This window comes from Aotus nancymaae, unplaced genomic scaffold (genome assembly GCF_030222135.1).
Source record: "Aotus nancymaae isolate 86718 unplaced genomic scaffold, 86718_ANA_hifiasm-v0.15.2.pri h1tg000025l, whole genome shotgun sequence".
NCBI lineage: Eukaryota > Metazoa > Chordata > Mammalia > Primates > Aotidae > Aotus > Aotus nancymaae.
Window position 1 is genome coordinate 9,001,456 of NW_026988438.1, and position 13,087 is coordinate 9,014,542.

The window sequence follows — 13,087 nt, forward strand, 5'->3', positions numbered from 1 at the left end:
GAATGATAGAGAAATGTGATGTTATTGTGCATAACTGTGTAACGTGATATATGTATGACCAACTTATGGATAAAATGAAGCAAAATCCCTTATACTTAAAAAATTAATCACAATTGGTAAGGAAAAATAACCTCCAAATTACAAGCAGGCAAAAATGAAGGAAAAGAGATATAACATCAAGCCATAAACCTTAAAAATGGCAGATGAGGAAAGGTAAAGAAGACGGTGAAGCAGACCCTCTCCCCTAACCCCTGAGACCCGCTTTTCATGTGATGGCATAAAGCATTCATAATGAAACTTAAAAAAGTTTACTAATGACCCAATTTGGAGAGAAGTAGCCTTTTAAGGTGAGTACACGGACTGGTGAAAAACTCTTGAAAGTAAAAAACCAAAAAACTCAAACATTTGAAAGTAGACATCCTTTTCTACCACTGAAAAAATAATCATTAATAGGGCTGAAAGGTCTTAGAGACCTTTCAGAATCTTGGGAGAATGAGCTGAAGCCCATGTGACTGAGATAATGCCCTCACTATGTGAATGGGCCTGTGTGAGTATTTAAAATAAAGCAAAATCCCTTATATGTAAAAAATGAATCATAATTGTTAAGGAAAAATGACCTCCAAATTACAAGCAGGCAGAAATCAAGGAAAATAGGTATAACATCAAGCCGTAAATCTTAGGGCATCTCAGATGAATGAAACAAGTTGAGAATCCCAGCAAATGCTAAATGCCACCTCATCTCCATGCCTCCAGGCTTCGGCAAAATAGACAAGAAGTAGTGCTACTGAGGTGTGCAGAACGGGGGGGTCATAGAAAAAAAAGCCAATGAAGAAGAAAGGATACAGGAGAACTTGCTCATATTGCTGTTAAAGTAGGCATTCTCAATAAAGACGCCAATGTTAAGTCTTAGCAGGATGAAAAGAAAGGCATGGAGACTAGATCACTTATATTTTGTTGGAAAACAAACTACCATGATTCAGTGGTTTAAAATAACAAGTATTTATTTAATTCACAGTTCTGTAGGTTTGCAATTGGCCTGTGCTCAGCTAGGCAGTTCTGGTTTCATGTGGGCCTAGTCACAAGTCTGCAGTCAGCTGCCAGATCCTTTGGAGGCTGACTTTCTGGGACTGCTCATTAACTCCTGTGGTCTCTTATCTCCTAGCAGTCTAGCCCAAGATTATTCACATTAGGGGTGGACAGAGTTCAAGAGAGGAGGCAGAAGTGTACAAAGTTTCTTTTTTCTGTCTAGCTTTTTTGAAGTATGACTGACAAATAACAATTGTATGTATTTAAAGCATTCGACATGAGATTTTGATACAATTGTTTTGAAATGATTAGCACAATAAAACTAATTAACATATTACCTAATACGGTGGTTACCATTTTGTGTGTGTGGGGTAAGAACAAAGATCTACTCTCTTAGCAAATTTTTAGTATATAATATATTAACTATGGTTGTCATGCTGTACATCAGGTCTCTGGAACTTACTCATCCTGTAACTGGAAGTTAGTACCCTTTGACCAACATCTTCCCATAGCCCCTGTTCTGGTAACTACTCTTCCACTCTCTGTTTCTGCAAGTCCAAATTTTTTAGAATGACATATAAGTGAGATTATGCAGTATTTGCCTTTTTGTTCCTAGCGTATTTCACTTAACGTAATGTCTTTCAGGTCCACCTAAGTTGTTGAAAATAGCAGGATTTTCCTCTTCTTTCTTTTTTAGACTGAATAATACTCCATTGTATATATACACTACATTTTCTTTATCCACTCATTCATTAGCAGACACTTAGGTTGTTTACACATTTTGGCTATTGTGAATAATGTTGCAGGAAACATGGAAGTGTAGATATGTCTGACATACTAATTTCATTTCCTTTGGAAGGAATATACCTAGTGTAGGTTTGCTGGATTACATTATAGTTCTGTTTTTGATCTTTTGAGGAACCCCCATGCTGTTTTCCACAGTGGTTGTACCAGTTCACATTCTCACCAACAAGGTACATGGGTTCCTTTCCTTCACATCCTCACCAACTTTTGTTATCTCTTGTTTTTTTTTTCTATAATAGTTATTCTAAAAAGTGCGAATTGATATCTCATTGTAGTTTTGATTCACTTTCCCCTTATAATTAGTGATGTTTATCATGGTTTCACATCCTGGTTGCTCATTTGTATGTCTTCTTTTGACAGATGTCAAATTTGAACATCACAGACGATTGAAGTCCTTTGTCCATTTGAAAAATTGGGTTTTTGTTTTTTTCTATTGAGTTGTATGAGTTCTTTATATATTTCCATTTTAGCCCCAAGTGGGTTGAAATGTTTTTTCTCATTTTTTAGAGCGCCTTTTCATTTTGTTGATTATTTCCTTTGTTGTGTAGGAACTTTGGTTTGACGTGCAGGCATGTGTTACATAATGATGTTTTGGTCAATGATGATCATATATAGGATAGTGGTCCCATAAGATTATAATGGAGCTGCGCTATACAGGTGTGCCATTTTTAATCATTTATACAATGTTTTCACAGTAGCTTTTCTATGTTTAGATGGGCTTAGGTACATAAATACCATTGTGTTACAGTTGCCTACAGTATCCAGTACAGTAACATGCTACACAGGTTTTTGGTCTAGGAGCAGTAGGTTATACCATCTAGCCTAGGTTTATAGAGCCTATACAATCTAGGTTTATGTAAGTATACTTTATGATGTTTGTACAGTGAAAAATCACCTAAAAATGCATTTCTCAGAATACAACCCCATCTTTAAGCTACACATGGCTGTAGTCTCACTTGCTTATTTTTGCTTCTGCTGCCAGTACTTTTGAGTCTCCTATCCAAAAATTATTGCCAAGACCAATGTTAAGGATCTTTCTCCCTGTTTTCTTTCTGCTATTTTATGGTTTCAGGTCTTAGGTTTAAGTCTTTAATCTATTTTGAGTTGATTTTTGTGTATGGCGTAAGATAAGGGTTCAGTTTCATTCTTTTGCATGTATCGAGTATCCAGTTTTCCCAGTATTATGTATTGAAGAGGTTATTCTTTCCCCGTTGTGCATTTTTGGTACCTTTGTTGAAGATTGGTTGAATGTATATGTATAGGTTTATTGTGTTGATATCTATATGCCTGTCTTTACGGACTAGTTTTAGCAGGTAAAGGCTTTCTCCTGCTGAATCCCTGCAACTGCCTCTGTGACCACAGTCAGTTGGGGCTGGAGGCAAATCATGTAGCTGTTGCTGGCCATAGGTGAGTCAAAAGTTGGAAGACTTGATATTGGACATGGTTGCCACTGGATTCCCAGGGGACTAGGACTGCCTTTGGGGCCATAGTAGAGTCAGGGTTGAGCCAGGTCACATGGCTGCTTCAGGGTCTTCAATCAAGACCTAAGTCAGCAGGCCTGGTTCTGAGGGTTTGGACAGGTGTGTGTCCCATAGGTTCACTGGGCAGGAAGGGCTGCCCCTGGACCGCTGCAGACTAGGGCTGGAATAGAGTCTCAGGGACACTTCAAGGTCCATAGTCAACTAATAGACCTTAGAGTCCACGGCTAAGTGGAGGTAGGTGAGTTTGCTACCAGGGATACAGATGGGCATGGCTGCATGTCACAAGGTGGGGAGGAGTCAGAGTAGGATGAGATGGGCCACAGGGCCACTTCAGGATCCATAGTGGGACCTGAGGTTACCAGGCCTGTACCCAGGGGCTCTCATCAGGACCCTGTCCAGGAAGGAATGACTCTGGATTGGTGGTAGGACAGAGCCGGAGCTGGGTCACAAGGTTGTTTCAGGATTCACAGTTGGGTCCATGCCTGAAAGATGTGCACAGGGTTTCTTGAGGGTAGTGTTTGAACAAATACATCCTATTTATTTGGCTAAAAAAACCACAAAGCTTGAATGAAGTTAAGAGATAGGAAATAGATTTTATCTCTTCTTGGGAGAAGCTGTAGTCACGTTGATCATAGCATTGATAGAGGAAGAATGTGCAAACACACTATCACAAAACTTGAAAAAATAAGAGATCACAATCAAAGGGCAAATAACCCAATCTATAAGAAAACTCAAGAAACAAAATTCCCAAAGATACAAATATAAATTCTGTAAAAACAAAAAAGAACTGTCTGTTAGACAGTAGAATGAGAAGGAAAGTAAGATTGAAGAACAAGAGAAATAACATGAGTACAACAACTGCAAACTCCATTACAGATTTGACAAATAAACTAGAAACACAAAAATAGATAGCTTAAATGCAATTATTGACATGCAGGAAAGATGGTCATAAAAAAAGAGGGGAAAAAAAGCAACATAGCAAAGCAAGTATAGAAACTGTTACAAAGAACAGACAAGAAGAAATATAAGGATAATTGGTATTCCCGAAGTAGGCATGCCAACAAATGAGTGAGAAAAAGTAGGTACAGTTATAAAGGAAAATTTCCCTGATAATAGCTGCTTTCAGTCTTTTCCACAGTAGTGTCAGAAGATAATGGAAGAATGTCTAACAATTTTTAAAGGAAAACTGTGATCAAAGAGTGTCTTTTATGTTCAGCTAAATATTTATTTTGGAATTAATAAGGCAACAGAAAGCCATTGTCAAACGTGGAAGAACTCAGGGGATATAGAAGTCCAAAATTATTCTAGAATAAATGCATAAACTGAAATTCAACTAATCAAGAGATAAATCTAAATAATGAACTCAGAAATGTGGAATTAGCAGTAGAATGATTGGTCCTGACTGTTGAATCCATTTAAATATAGACCACATATAACTGGGAAAATGTTTAATATACAAAAGATAAAAAAAACTTATAAATCTTGATGAAATAATAAAAATAGGACAGGTACACTGCCTCATACCTGTAATCCCAGCACTTTGGGAGGCTGAGGCAGGCGGATCACCTGAGGTCAGGAGTTTGAGACCAGTCTGGCCATGGTGAAACCCCATCTCTACTAAAAATACAAAAATTAGCGGGCATGGTGGCGGGTACCTGTAATCTCAGGTACTTGGGAGGCTGAGGCAGGAGAATTGCTGGAACCTCAGAGGTGGAGGTTGCAGTGAGCCAAGATCATGCCACTGTACTCCAGCCCAGGCCGACAACAGCGAGACTCCATCTAAAAACTAAGCAACAACAAAAAAAGTAAAAAAATAATATAACAAATCAGTGCTTATCTTTACATCTTTTTTCTTATTAACAAGCTCTCAGTAATACTGTCTAAAAAGAAATATATCCAAAGTAAGTCCAAAATACTGGCATTTTTTTAACAGCTTTCTTCTTGATTATAGAGATCTCTGGGAGTAGCGTTAAAGAAACGCTAATCAGCCATTTTTTTCAGTTTTTTTCCTGTATAAAAACCTTAAGCATAACATACCTTTGTTTACAACATAATTAACACTTATTGAATATGGGCTTTACACTTAATAATTAAGTTAATTCTTACAACAATCCTATAACAAAGACTCTACTTTTATCTCAGGTTTACTTATAAGGAAACTGAGACACAGAAAGATTTTTAACTTTCTCAGTTTACTTGACAAAGAGGGGATTTGAACTCGAGCAAAGCCAGAGCTTTTTATATAAGTCTGGTAAAATCTCATTGTTACAAACTGTTTTATCTATCTCACTATCAAGTTATTTAGCTATTTTTCCTGTTGGTATAGTATGTATGTCAGAAATCCTTGAGAGGCAACTAGAATAAAGTTTCACAAATTGTTGATTATTGCTGAGTGGTAGCATTTCTTCTTTTTAAACAGTTTCTTGAATTACTTAAATTTATTTTTGTAATGATGAGCACACATTGATTTTATAAGAAGTCAATACTGTCATGATTTTTGGAAAAAGCAATGATATGCTTATTTTCTTTGTATCAGATATAATGAGCAAACATAATGATAGACCTAATGTAAGAAAAACTGGGCTCTTAACCCTTTTGTCCTGACATTGTTGCAGAGCATTCTTTTAAAGTACAGAACGTGGCCATTACTGGAGCATACAATATGGGTATCCTTTTTTTGAAAATATAATTTAGATATAGTACACTGGACAAATCTTAAGTTGTATAGCTTAATATTTACATATGTATTCATCCCAAAAAATGAAGTTTCTTACTCTATGGATAATCTGCATAAATATCCCTTTTTTATTTGGAGGAACAATGAAGCTGTACTGGTTAGATCATCATAGGACCAAGGTAGGAGAAAAGAAGATCTAAAATTGAGGAAGATTTTGTAGTCCAAAGTTATGCAGGAAATTGAAGGGAGTTCAATGGTCACCAAACCATTAGGATTGAGACACTGTATAATAAGATTTAAAAGGAGAAAATAAGGCAGTTAAGTAGTCCACAACCACGAGAACCTGCTGTTGTGCTTTGTCTCTGAAAATAAATGAGGTTATTCCAGGCTGCCTGACTTACATATTTTTATTAATATTATATAATGTCCTATGAGATTAGAGACAGCTTTTGTTTTTAGTGAATGCAGGTTAAGATACATGGTTGAGATTCTGATTTATCAGTCAGAGCTCAGTTGGAAAAGTAGACCATTAGGAGATACATATGCATATATTAAGGGATTTGGGGTTGTGATAGAGATTTGACCCTTCAGAATTGTTAGAGCCCATTAAGAAATTTCTATAAGGTCTTTGTCTTCCTGTCTACCCTGTAGCATAAAGTCCATAAGACAGGCAGTTGTAAGGAAATACGGATGTGAAGAAAGGTTGATGAAGAGCAAGCTAAAACATGTAAACATGAGCTAGAGACTATGAAGATGGATTGAAACATGAGGTCTTGTCTCTAGCTTTAGTAGTATGGGGTCCTGCAGAAGCTGGGGCCCTAAGCTCACATACCTGGCCCAGGAAGTAAAGAAGCTAATGGAGGATTCAGAGAAAGGCACAGAAGATGCAGGCTCAGGTGCTGCCTCACATCTACAAGGTGAGTCAGGTAATAAGCACAGATGTAGAAGAGCTACGGAATGGCTGCTCTTTACTTGGGCCATCCCATCTGCCACAGGAAATATACGGAATGGAAAACTCTGGGAAATATAGCTTAGCTAAGTTGACATAATAGAAAACCACCATATGATATAAATTGCTGTTTATGGCAGGCAGAGAAGTTTCGCTTAAAGAGTTAATCTTTTTAAATCACCTACCTAAGGCATTAAATACATTGAGGTACTGCTTTCTGTTTTTGAAATAAATGATGCACCTAAAGCTATATTTTCATTGCATAATTATTTTGAGTTACTGGATTTTGAGCTGCCCTGGGAAGTTTCTGTATTGTGTAAAAAATTACCATATGAATGAGGTCATGATTGTACTGCTCTTCCATATCAGTTAACATTGTGTGTACAAAATGTAGACCCCATGCTTGACATTCTAATATCTCAAAGGAATAAAAATACGAATACATAATCTTTTAAATGTATGAAAATTGTGGCTAGATAATGTGATGTAAAGATGAAGGGAAAGAATGATGGATGGCAGTTCTGCTTTTTCTTTTCTGCTTGATGATATTAGGTTTCAGGGAAACCCAGACTCAGTCCTTTCAGTTGCTCACGTTTCTTGTCATCCAAATAAGAATCACCCTTGAAGATGTAAAATATCCACTCTTATCAGTAGCTCAACATACAAGGGAAACAGAATGCTAACATTTATCGCAGTGTTGCTTTTCAATAACTTTTTCATCATTTATCCAACAGCTAACAGGACAGTGTCCCCTCATATTCTCCTAGCTGATTCCCTACATTTCCTCCCCGATTTCTTTCTATGACAATTTTCTTCCAACTGAGCCTCATCTGTTCTGAATAATGTCAACCTTTACTTCTGAAAGGCTTTAGTAAGGCTTGTTTGCTTTTCTATATGAGAAAATGACTATCAATGGCCTGAAAAGTTAAGGAGTGATTGGTTTATGAAGTACCTATTCCAGATAGGAGGTTTCTTTCACAATGGTAAAATCAGTCAGCTGTCTTAAAACACATTTAAAAAGCAGAGATTAGTATTAAATAATGAATAATCAATTAAATTTTAAGAAAAGCGGAGCTTTTCTGTGTGGAGAAGAAGTACTATGTTGTCACCTAAAAATAGATTGTCAGCTTTGAATTGAAGCCCCTACTTCTTGATGAGCATTTTGGCAATTATATTTACCATTCCAGCCACTAGATTTTATTTGTATAATTATCCCATCACTATTCCACAAAGAATTTTAGGTGGTCCATAAAAATACAGTCATATACAAAGATACAGTAAAGGAGAGAATGAGCACTATAAGAAGAACATAGCAAAATAACAGGGGGAAGGATGAGATTAGCACATAGAAATGCACATGGTGGAATTCTATACTACTGCTAAAGTTGTGACTGCAAAAAGCCAACATGGCAAGTTACATCTTTGTATGGTCTGTAAAGAAAGATATCCAATTTATAGCAGTGCTCCAGATGTGGAAGAGTTACTATGGAATGTTCAATTTATAGATACATGTGGAAGTAATGTATGACATCTTGTTTGAGTGTCTAGGAATTGTTTGACCTCTTACCGGACAGCTAAGTTCACAATTAGATAGGATATATATATATGCTTTTTCAACTCCTAAGTCTTGTGGGTTTCATTCTTTACTTAGCTATTCCAGTATACTCACTCAGGTAAGGTGCTGCTGTGCCCAAACCAATGCTCTGCATTTGATCAACTCTGAGGTATTTACAAAATGGAAGGCTGACAGGGAATGGGTGGGACACTGAATGATAAATGGAATTACGGTTACAGTTTTGCTTAAAATTCTCATTTTTTAGTATAATATGCTTTATATTTGATTCAGATTAATGTGTTATTGCTGGTTGAAGAGAGGTAAGGGGTATAATTGAACAAAAACTTAGTCAACTTTCTCACCATGTCAAGGAACATTTGACTGTTCAAGTCAAGAGACCATGTTGGAGGCATAACTTCCCCTTCAGGTATAATCCAGTATAATTCAGTCATAAAGTTCCCATTTGGGGAGAAATGCACTGTCTTTTGTGGGTTGGTGTGGTCAGAAGTTGCCCAGAGAACTTTTTATAAGATTTACATATTATTTTTACTTACATCCTACTGGTGCAACCTTAGTAACATAGCATGTCTAACTGCAAGGAAGAAATGTAGTCTTTATTCCAACTAGCCATATTTCCTGTTGAAAATCTGAGGATATTTTACTAAAGGAAAATAAATAATAGTTATTTAGGAACTACTAGTAGCCTCTGTCACAAGGGATAAAGTCGAGTTTGGTTTTAGTTTCGTTAAGTTTGATCTAAGTAGAGAGGGAAAGAGGTGATTGACTATTCAACTAGGGAAAATATGGGGCTAGAAATTAGAGTCATCATATTTAGAACTCACTTAAAACAATGAGATTGGATGAGGTTAGAGAATTATTTTATAGATAGTAGAGAATACCCAAAACTGTTAAGATGTGGGGCACTCTAATGGTTGAGATTGAGAAGAAAAGAATCCATCCCATGAGAATAAAGAGAATTGGTAAGTGTGGTATACAAGAAAAACTGTGGGAAGTGGTATCCTAGGATTCATATGAGCAAGATCTTTCAAGAAAGAAAAAATGGTCAGTAGTATCAGCTCTTGCCAAGAGATGGATTATGGTGGAAACAAATAATCGAACATTGGATTTAATGAGGTAGAGGTCACTGGTGATCAAAGAGTGATTTCAGTGAAAGAAATGGGACAATAACATGGGATGTGGAGGTTGCAGTGAGCTGAGAATGTGACACTACTCCAACCTGGGTTACAGAGTGAGAGTCCATCTCAGAAAAAGTAAAAAAAAATTTTGAGAAATTTTCTATAAATAGGAATAAAAAAGGGGTGATTAAGGGAAAGTATCATTCAGATGAGAGATTATACACCAGGCTTGTATGATGACTGGTGTGTTATAGATGAATGGGGCAACTTGAGGATATGGGAAAAGAATTGATAATTGTGGATATTATCTCCTTAAAAAAGTAACTGAGTATTTGATCCAGTATACTACTGGAGGGACCCTCCTGAAATAAGAAAAGGGAAGGAGAAGAGAAAATCCATCAACTGTAGGGAAGTAAAGCATGTAGGCTGTAGGTTACATATGATGATGGTAATATGATAATTCCATTTTAGTTGCCTCAGTTTTTTCAGTGAAATTGGAGACAAGATATCTGCTGAGAAGGAATTGAGGAGGAGAGTTTGTGGAGAGTGGAGAGTACGTGAAATAGTTGTCTTGAAGAGTAGAATACTGAATTTAAAACAAATACATAGTAGGTTGCTGGCATACATGGACTAAAATGGAATTTATGCTGTTAATTCTCGTATGCTTTTCTATAATCATGCTCAGTTTGTTAGATATAGGTGTAGAATTGGAGTAAAATTGCTTTTAGCCAGAATTAGGATTTCTTTCCAGACAAATAAGATAGAAGGAAAGGTATAAAGTGAAAAAGGAATTTTATGAAGGGTGAACTGTTGTGATATTTCATAAAATCTAAACTGGGTAAGGGAGGAAAGAATAAGAGATCAGGGGAATTACGGGCAGCAAAAAGTGATGTGGTGGGCATAATAATGCACTTCCAAAGATATCCAAGTCCTAATCTCCAGTACTGTGAATATGTTATATTATGTGGCAAAAGCACTTTGCAGGTCTGATTAAGGTTACAGACTTTGGGATGGGGAGATTTTCCTGAATTGCCTGGGTGGGTACAATCTAATCATCTGAGCCTTTAGAAGTGGAGAACCTTCTCTGGATGCAAGTTGAGGAGAGATGAGGCAGAAGGGAGGTCAGAGAGATTTGAAGCATATAAGGGCTTGCCCTGTAATTGCTGGGTTTGAAATTAGAAAGTAGACCATAAGCCAATGAATATGGGTGGATTTCAGAAGCTGAGAGCAACCTCTGATAACAGCCAGCAGGAAATTGAGACCCAAGTCTTAGAACTACATTTTGAATTCTTGGAATTGAATTCTGCCAGCAACCTAAATGAGCTTGGAAGTGGAATCATCATGACAGCCTTTAGGAAAGCAAGTACCTCGACTTGGGTCTTGTGAGACTTTAAGAAGAGAACCAGTTGAGCTACATTGCCTGAATTTCTGCCCTACAGAAATTATAAGATAACAAATGGATGTTATTTTAAGTACAAAGTTTGTGGTAATTTATAATAGCAGCAATAGGAAGCTAATACAAATAAGAATTGTCATAGGATTGGAAGTACCATTGGGGATAAAGATGGATGTAAGTGTACTACGAGGTCAGGAGTTCAAGAACGGCCTGGCCAACATGGTGAAACCCCGTCTTTACAAAAATTCAAAAATTAACCGGGCACGGTGGTGGATGCCTGTAATCCCAGCTACTTAGGAGACTGAGGCAGAAGAATCACTTGAACCCTGAAGGTGCAGGTTGCAGTGAGCCGAGATTGCACCACTGCACTCTAGATTAGGCAACAGAGCAAGACTCTGTCTAAAAACAAAACAAAATAAAAAACAAACAAACCACTGGAAAGTTAGTAAGCTTTGGTGAGAAAGTGGAATGCTAGAAATAGAAATTTTAGGGGTGGTGCATTTATTAATGAAAAATGTTAGCTGAGATGGGGTAGAATATTTGAGTGCTGGAAGTGAACAGCTGAAATGGATCTTATATGGATGATGACAAGCAGAGTAAGATAGTAATCTAGGTGCTAAAATTGTCACAAATGAGCATTAGTGACCAGGAATAATTACAGAAGCACAATAAAGGAGACTAGCAGTATGTGCGAGTGTTTGTGGGGTGCAGGGTTGATGAGATGCTCTGCAAGGAACTCCAAACTTTTATGAATAAAATGCCAGTAACTGGGAAGAAAACAAGGAGTACACTTCCAGGAGGACACATGTGGGTGGCTTAGCATGGAAATATGGGAGGAAGGAAAAGAGTCACAATTTGGGGTAAGGCTAAAAGGCAAATAACGTTTTCATATACAGGTTTCAGTTATGAGTGTGAGGTGAAGCTTAGAGAAGAGATTTAGAATACAGTGTAACCCAGTGGTAGAGTTTGAAAGGAACGGCAGGGCAGAAATTGGGTCAGTTTAGAGAGTGTGCAGATAGGATTGTGAATGAAGGATGATCTGGAAGATTTGGACTTCTTGTCATGACTGAATCAAATAAAGAAATAAGGCTTGATGAGATGCAAGCTTTAATAGTCCTTTTGAAAAAGTTGGGCAAGCATTTTAATGATATTCTTTTTCTTAAAATTAGTCTTTTAGGCAGTGAACTCATGTACACTGTTAGTGGGAATATAAATCAGTAAAGTCATTATGGAAGACAGTGTGGAGGTTCCTAAAAAAATTAAAAACAGAACTTCCATATGATATAGCAATCCCAGTTTTGGGTATATATCCAAAGGAAATGCAATCAGTATTTCGAAGAGCTAATCTGCATTCCAATGTTCATTGCAGCATTATTCGCAATGGCCAAGATATGGAATTAGCTTAAGTGTTTATTGACAAATGAATGCATGAAGAAAATATGCAGCACACACACACACCCTCCCCCCCCACACACAATGCAGTATTATTCAGCCTTAAAAATAAGTAAATCTTGTCATTTATGACAACATGAATGAACTTGGAGAAGATTATACTAAGTGAAATAAGGCGGACACCAGACAAATACTGCATGATCTTACTTATATGTAGAATCTTAAAAAGTTGAACTTACAGAAACAGAGAGTGGAATGTTTTTTAACAAAGACTGGGGAGAGGGGCTGTTGGGGATACCCCTTTGTCAAATGGTACAAAGTTTCAGTTAGAAAGGATGAAGAGGCTCTGGAGATCAAATGTACAGCATAGTGATTACAGTTAATTATAATGTGTTGCATACTTGAAATCTATTCAGAGAGTAGACCTTAAATGTTCTTACCACAAAAAATGTTAAGTGTGTGAGGGAGGTAATGTATATATTAATTAACTTGATTTAATCATTTCATAATGTATACATATATTAAAACCACATTGCACACCATAAATATACACAATTTTTATTAGTCAATTACCTTAATAAAGCTGAGAAAGAAAGAATTTGTCTTTTAGGCAGTTTAATGCTGAGTAGGGCTGCCATGCAACTAAGCAGCTCTGTCTTATAATAGCACGT